The 7,500-nt window shown below is 48.0% G+C and overlaps 1 protein-coding gene across 1 annotated transcript in view; it reads right to left on the reverse strand.

Moving 5' to 3' along the window:
- Nucleotides 1-7,500, reverse strand: part of LOC139762718 (tachykinin-like peptides receptor 86C) — a 112,450-nt gene that overhangs the window by 39,994 nt on the left and 64,956 nt on the right. The gene's annotated exons all lie outside the window — the stretch shown is intronic.

The raw sequence follows: 7,500 nt of genomic DNA on the forward strand, positions 1-7,500 counted from the left end.
GTGTGTGTGTGTGTGTGTGTGTCCTCTTCCCTTCCCAGAAACGTTATAAAAGATACTCTCTCTCTCTCTCTCTCTCTCTCTCTCTCTCTCTCTCTCTCTCTCTCTCTCTCTCTCTCTCTCTCTCTCTCTCTCTCTCTCTTCCTCGATCGCGTCTCGTGTTTCCCAGACTTTCCTTCCCAGAAACGATAAACAAGAAAGTCCGTCTCTCTCTCTCTCTCTCTCTCTCTCTCTCTCTCTCTCTCTCTCTCTCTCTCTCTCTCTCTCTCTCGATCGCGTCTCGTGTTTCGCAGAACACGCCACCGGACACGCTTGATCATTAAGCTTTGTCAGTTCAAGCGTAGTCAAGAAGAGCATTAATGTCAGGATATTTCTCAGATGAAGCATTCGAATTCGAGTCGAAGATCTTTCACAGGTCCGTGTGTCTGGGGGGTTCACAGGTCCGTGTGTCTGGGGGGTTCACAGGTCCGTGTGTCTTGGGATACACAGGTCCGGGTGTCTGGGGGGTTCACAGGTCCGTGTGTCTGGGGGGTTCACAGGTCCGTGTGTCTGGGGGGTTCACAGGTCCGTGTGTCTGGGGGTTCACAGGTCCGTGTGTCTGGGGGGTTCACAGGTCCGTGTGTCTGGGGGGTTCACAGGTCCGTGTGTCTGGGGGTGTTTGACTAGTCCGGGTGTCTGGGGGTGTTTCTCAGTTACGTTTGTCTGGGGTGGGGGGGCTGGCGGTGGATTCACAACACGTGTACCTGGGGGTGACAGCTGGGGGATTGTTAGAATGGAAGGAAGGGCACATTAACCCCCCCCCCCCCGGCCACCATGACGGGGGGAGAAAGTTTTTAACATACTGGAGAACACGTCATTCGTATATACACTCTAGTGTGTTATAAACACACTCATCGCCTTCAGAAGTGTAGGGAAGGCAGCAGTGCATCCACGTGTCAGCTGCTGGGAATTCGTCGTGTCCTACAAGGTGATAGCACAGATAACAGAGAGTAATGGCAGATATGTAGATGTATTTATTTGGTTGATTGTGTAATTCATTTGGTTGATTGTATGATTGTATAAAAGGGAGCGGGGTGGCTGGAAATCCTCCCCTCTCATTATTTTTTTTCTTTCCAAAAGAAGGAACAGAGAAGGGGGCCAGGTGAGGATATTCCCTCAAAGGCCCAGTCCTCTGTTCTTAACGCTACCTCGCTGATGCGGGAAGTGGCGAATAGTATGAAAGAAAGAAAGAAATAAACCCCTGACAACAGTGTAGTGTTGCCATGACACAGGTTAATACGCGTGGCAGCGAGAAGGTCTCAGAATTCTTATGGCTGAAAACTAGATTGAGTTTCTTAAGATGTTTAGTAATTGGCGGGACGTTTTAGTCATATATTGATTTTACTCCACCTTCGACAGGTCCATATAGGATGTGTTAAGTGAAGGAAGAGGCGCGGGAGTGTCTGTATATAGACGTACGTCCCTTACACTCACCTCAAGGGGGGGAAAAATCATTTCATGTCTCCCTGGAACCCCTTGATCTGTCATCATATCAGGGATGAATTCACTGAAGTTGAATGGTGGGTGTAGTTAACATTTTCATGATCTCTTGTGTGTTGATATAGAGTCATTCTGTAGCGAAGCTTCGACTCATTTTCATGATCTGTGTTGATATAGAATCATTCTGTAGCGAAGCTTCGACTCATCTTCATGATCTGTGTTGATGATATAGAGTCATTCTGTAGCGAAGCTTCGACTCATCTTCATGATCTGTGTTGATGATATAGAGTCATTCTGTAGCGAAGCTTCGACTCATCTTCATGATCTGTGTTGATGATATAGAGTCATTCTGTAGCGAAGCTTCGACTCATCTTCATGATCTGTGTTGATGATATAGAGTCATTCTGTAGCGAAGCTTGGACTCATTTTCATGATCTGTGTTGATATAGAGTCATTCTGTAGCGAAGGTTCGACTCATTTTCATGATCTATGTTGATACAGAGTCATTCTGTAGCGAAGCTTCGACTCATCTTCATGATCTGTGTTGATGATATAGAGTCATTCTGTAGCGAAGCTTCGACTCATCTTCATGATCTATGTTGATGATATAGAGTCATTCTGTAGCGAAGCTTCGACTCATCTTCATGATCTGTGTTGATGATATAGAGTCATTCTGTAGCGAAGCTTCGACTCATCTTCATGATCTGTGTTGATGATACAGAGTCATTCTGTAGCGAAGCTTCGACTCATCTTCATGATCTGTGTTGATGATACAGAGTCATTCTGTAGCGAAGCTTCGACTCATCTTCATGATCTGTGTTGATGATATAGAGTCATTCTGTAGCGAAGCTTCGACTCATCTTCATGATCTGTGTTGATGATACAGAGTAGCGAAGCTTCGACTCCCTGCAATCACTCCGAATGTTAGCTGTGAGTTGCAGGCGTCAGAGATGATTGTTCGCCCGTGTTATCATGCGAAATGATCATTGTGACCCTCACTTCCATCGTGCGTGTGTCTCATTACTGCCTCTCTTTGTTCGAGTCGGGGAGTACGGCGCTGCGCACCGGGGGAGGGGAAACGGAGTCCCTTTGATGTGTTGTTATAGCGACGGCGGTGCCGCCGCCACGCGCCGCGGGGGGGGAGGGGGGGGGGATGGTGGTCGTACTGGTTATATAACTTGAGCCGGGGTTGAGAGGGGGGGGTTGGGATGGGGATGGGGGTTGAGGGGGGGGGTGAACGTCGACATCACCATGTCGTCGAGGACAGACGTCGAGCGCCGACACACACACACACACACACACACACACACACACACACACACACAACCCCCACCCACAACCTACGTCATATTATCCCACATCACAATTTCTCCCTAAGGCAGAATGTGTGGGTGGCTGACACGGGTGTGTGTGTGTGTGTGTGTGTGTGTGTCCCGGACATTTCCATATCTACGGAAGGAGTTTTGCATGTCGGCCACCAAGAGCTGGTCGGTCCTGCTCTCACGGGAATGGAGGTGGGAGGGAGATGGGAGGGAGGGAGGGAGGGAGGGGACATATGGACGAGTGAAATGCATGGTGTTTGCACGTGTGAGGCGCGTGCTGAAGTGTCCTGGTTCTCCATTTAAGTGTTTTAAGTGCCTGAATTATCCTGAGTCCCCAGTTAAGTGTTTTAAGTGCCTCATCCGTGGAGTGAGGCGTGAGAAATAAATGTCTTGTTTACACGTAGCAGTTTTATTTTTGCTTGTTTGTGTGCCAGGTGTGTGTGTGTGTGTGTGTGTGTGTGTGTGTGTGTGTGTGTGTGTGTGTCTAGAAATAGGTAGGTAGAGTTAGTAAAGAGAATATGAGAATGATAAAGGTGACTTGGATATAGTGGAGTTTGAAAACAATAGATATATGAGAGATAGACTGAAATGTAGCTGGAAATATATCATGAATAGATAGGCAGTAGGGATCCAGAGCAAGATAGCAGAAATAGACATAAAAGAGATACGTAAGTGATGGAGAGATAGAAGTATAGAGACACTGCAAGTGCACAGAGATATTAGAGATAGTGAAATATATACGCGAGAGATGACAAGAGGAGAGAGAGAGAGAGAGAGAGAGAGAGAGAGAGAGAGAGAGAGAGAGAGAGAGAGAGAGAGAGAGAGAGAGATACTTAAAAGATAAAGATAGATAAACAGAGATGAACAAGGTAGGACGCAGATAAAGACATAAATACATGAACGAATACGATTCATCGTAGATATAGAGTCTGAAAAAGCTGTATATATATTTTTTTACATGCCAAATGTGTTCAACTTAGGTTGGGTCAAGTTAACAAACGTATCCTAGAACCATATCAAAGAAAGGATCAATTTGTTGTCCAGAAATAGAACAAAGCGCTCGAATTCTATGAAGTATAGATTCTAAATTCATTACTCACACTAGCGACAAAAATAGACAGATCTCGGAACTGTTTTCCAATACGCTGGAGTGGCCACCTTTCACGCCAGTACTGGAGGGAGGAAAATTGCTTTCTCAGTAACTAGACACAGAACACATGTGTACCGACCTTTTTATAACAATACGTAGGATAATAGACAGCCCGTATGTTGACAATGGAGCTGTATGAGAGGCGTGTGTCTGTTGGTGCCTTGAAACACAGACCCTGGCTGTTTCCTGGCTGTCTGTGTGGCTGTGAGATTTCTGTGCTTGGCTGTAGTGTCTTTGTCGTGATGTAGGGGTCTGTTTGTATGGTTGTATGTTTCTATGCTTGTGTGTTATTGTGTGTTTAGGGTGATTGTATATTCGGTTATAGTTTGTGCGTTTGTGTGTGTGTGTGTGTGTGTGTGTGTGTGTGTGTGTGTGTGTGTGTGTGTGTGTGTGTGTGTGTGTGTGTGTCCAGTACAGAGCCTCGCCTTGTTCTCTATGGATTCCACACTAACCACAGCGCCTTAGAGACGCCCATAGCCTTCCCAGCTCTCGTTTCTCTCACCCTGTTATTCTACCTCGCTCTCCCTGGTCTGTTCTACCTCGCACCTCTCTCTCTCTCTCTCTCTCTCTCTCTCTCTCTCTCTCTCTCTCTCTCTCTCTCTCTCTCTCTCTCTCTCCCTCTCTCTCTCTCTCTCTCTCTCTCTCTCTCTCTCTCTCTCTCTCTCTCTCTCTCTCTCTCTCTCTCTCTCTCTCTCTCTCTCCCAACATGTTGCGCATCCATTCTACCCACACCAGCAATCCCTGATTTCCATAAATCACCAATCCATGTGTCGTATGTACCTCTTATGTATATATCTGTTCCTACCCCCTCCTTTTAGGCTCCATATTCCATTCTCGTAAGCCAATCTTGTGATGTAGCTGGTTCTAATCTCCCTCACCAATCTTGTGATGTAGCGGGTCTAATCTCCCTCACCAATCCCATGAGGTAGCGGATCTAATCTCCCTCACCAATCTACCGGGTTGGCCCAATCCCTCCTTTCAGCCACAAGCAATCGTGGAGCGCGGGAGGTGTCTAGGCATGCGAACTCATCATCTTGTCATTTACAAAGACATCCTCCTCCTCCTCCTCCTCCTCCTCGTCTTCCATTCATCCCTCCCTCACCCCCAATAATGTTATTAGACAACCCTCTCTCCCTCCCTCCTACATTTTACCTCCGGACATGAAGAGCCGTGTGGAAGCCATTGCCCCCCTCCCGCACATCCGGCAGATGCCAGCCCGAGTCTGCAAAATGAAATTCCTCCAGGACTCCACACCCACCCTCTCTCTCTCTCTCTCTCTCTCTCTCTCTCTCTCTCTCTCTCTCTCTCTCTCTCTCTCTCTCTCTCTCTCGCATCAGAATGTCATCCACGTTTGCCGGTGAGCACCTCAAAAGGGACCCCCCCTCCCTTTTTTTTTTTGTGTCGGTTGCTTTTCCCAGTCCCCCCCTCACACAAGGGTGGAGAGAGAGAGAGAGAGAGAGAGAGAGAGAGAGAGAGAGAGAGAGAGAGAGAGAGAGAGGGAAGGGAGGAAGGGATTCGTACAAGGAATTTTTTACCGTTGAGGACAGTGTCTGGCTGGCCTCTTGTCTCGCCCTTCTCATACCCGTTCGTTCAGAAGACACCACCAGTTTCTTCCTGTTACCATTAATCTAAACCCTTCGCCTCCATTTTTTTTTTCACTTTTTTGGCCACAGATCAAAGTTCCTTCACGACGAAGCCCGCAGTCCAGTACGTCTCTCCCCATCACCCAGCGTCGTGCATCATAATCGTGTCGTACATTAGTGAATGAAACGCGGACCATTAACTGTATCATCTTACTATATTATTAGTGTATGAAACGCGGACCATTAACTGTATCATCTGTATCATCTTACTGTATTATTAGTGTATGAAACGCGGACCATTTACTGTATTATCTGGCAAGGTGGAATTATCTCTCTCCATTCATTTTGCGTGATTGATGCGTCGTCCATTCGAGACACAGGTTGCTCAACCTTCAATAATGATTTCATATCCAGGAATAATTTCTCTCTCAGTCGGTGATATTCTTCATCCCATCCAGCTTTACCCTAAGACCCGCCTCCCTAGTGCATCATCATCATTATCATCATCATTATCATCATCATTATCATTCTCATCATCATTATCATCATCATTATCATCATTCATGGACTGTATCATCCGCTCACACTCGCACGCCAGCCACGTTCGTACACTCTCCCCTCCACGCCACGTTCGTACACTCTCCCCTCCACGCCACGTTCGTACACTCCCCCTCCACGCCACGTTCGTACACTCTCCCCTCCACGCCACGTTCGTACACTCTCCCCTCCACGCCACGTTCGTACACTCTCCCCTCCACGCCACGTTCGTACACTCTCCCCTCCACGCCACGTTCGTACACTCTCCCCTCCACGCCACGTTCGTACACTCTCCCCTCCACGCCACGTTCGTACACTCCCCCTCCACGCCACGTTCGTACACACTCCCCCTACGCCACGTTCGTACACACTCCCCCTCCACGCCACGTTCGTACACACTCCCCCTCCACGCCACGTTCGTACACTCTCCCCTCCACGCCACGTTCGTACACTCCCCCTCCACGCCACGTTCGTACACACTCCCCCTACGCCACGTTCGTACACACTCCCCCTCCACGCCACGTTTGTACACACTCCCTCCACGCCACGTTCCTACACACTCCCCCCCACGCCATGTCGTCCTCCACACGCCTCAGCAACGTCACCAAATCCTTCCCCTCGTCTCGGATCCCCAGTGCCATCTCCCACACGAATTACGCAAGTCTCCCCACACAATAACCCGCCAGGACCTCGAGCCATCTTCTCTTACCACCACCACATCTCGCTACTCCATCACGACTCCATAACCTGTTTGGTTTTATGGTTGAATTTGTTATTGAAGAATATCGCTACCTTCACCTCCCTCATCTATAATCCCGTGTCTCCTCTCCCTGTGATATTCATTGGCTGTCCAGGTCATTATCCTAGGCTCGTACACGCTCATCCTGTGGCCGTAATTATGCAAGAGGGCGTCATTAACATTAATTACCATCTCCCTCCTCCTCCTTCCTCCTCCCCCTCCCTCTCTGGCATGTATTTTTTTTTCCCAAAGCATTTTGTTCATCCGGAATATTTTGATCGCTTAGTTCTCCTCTTCAATTACCCTCTATCCCTTCCTCTTTCCTGCTGGTCCTTAAGCGCGACAGTGAGACCTCGTCGCTGCAGTAGGATCGGATGCCATGAATATCACGCCATCAAATCCTCTCCTCTCCTTTTTGGTTCACAATTAGGATCGGATCGCTTTTTTAAAGCCGTTTTTTTTTTTTTTCTCTCCTTTGGCTCACAGTTAGGATCTGATCGCTTTTAAAGCCTTTTTTTTTTTTTTTTGTTCGGAGTTCATCCATTTGGAGTTATTATCCTCCCGTCTATGATGGTGTTGCCTTCCAGCTTGGCTCTCCAGCCAGGTCAAAGGTCATTCCATCGTATGTGAAGAATAGCACCATCCCGTCGTGCTCAAGGGTCGTACCGTCGTGTGCTCAAGGGTCGTACCGTC

Source organism: Panulirus ornatus, chromosome 44 (assembly GCF_036320965.1).
Source record: "Panulirus ornatus isolate Po-2019 chromosome 44, ASM3632096v1, whole genome shotgun sequence".
In the NCBI taxonomy this organism is placed as follows: Eukaryota; Metazoa; Arthropoda; class Malacostraca; order Decapoda; family Palinuridae; genus Panulirus; species Panulirus ornatus.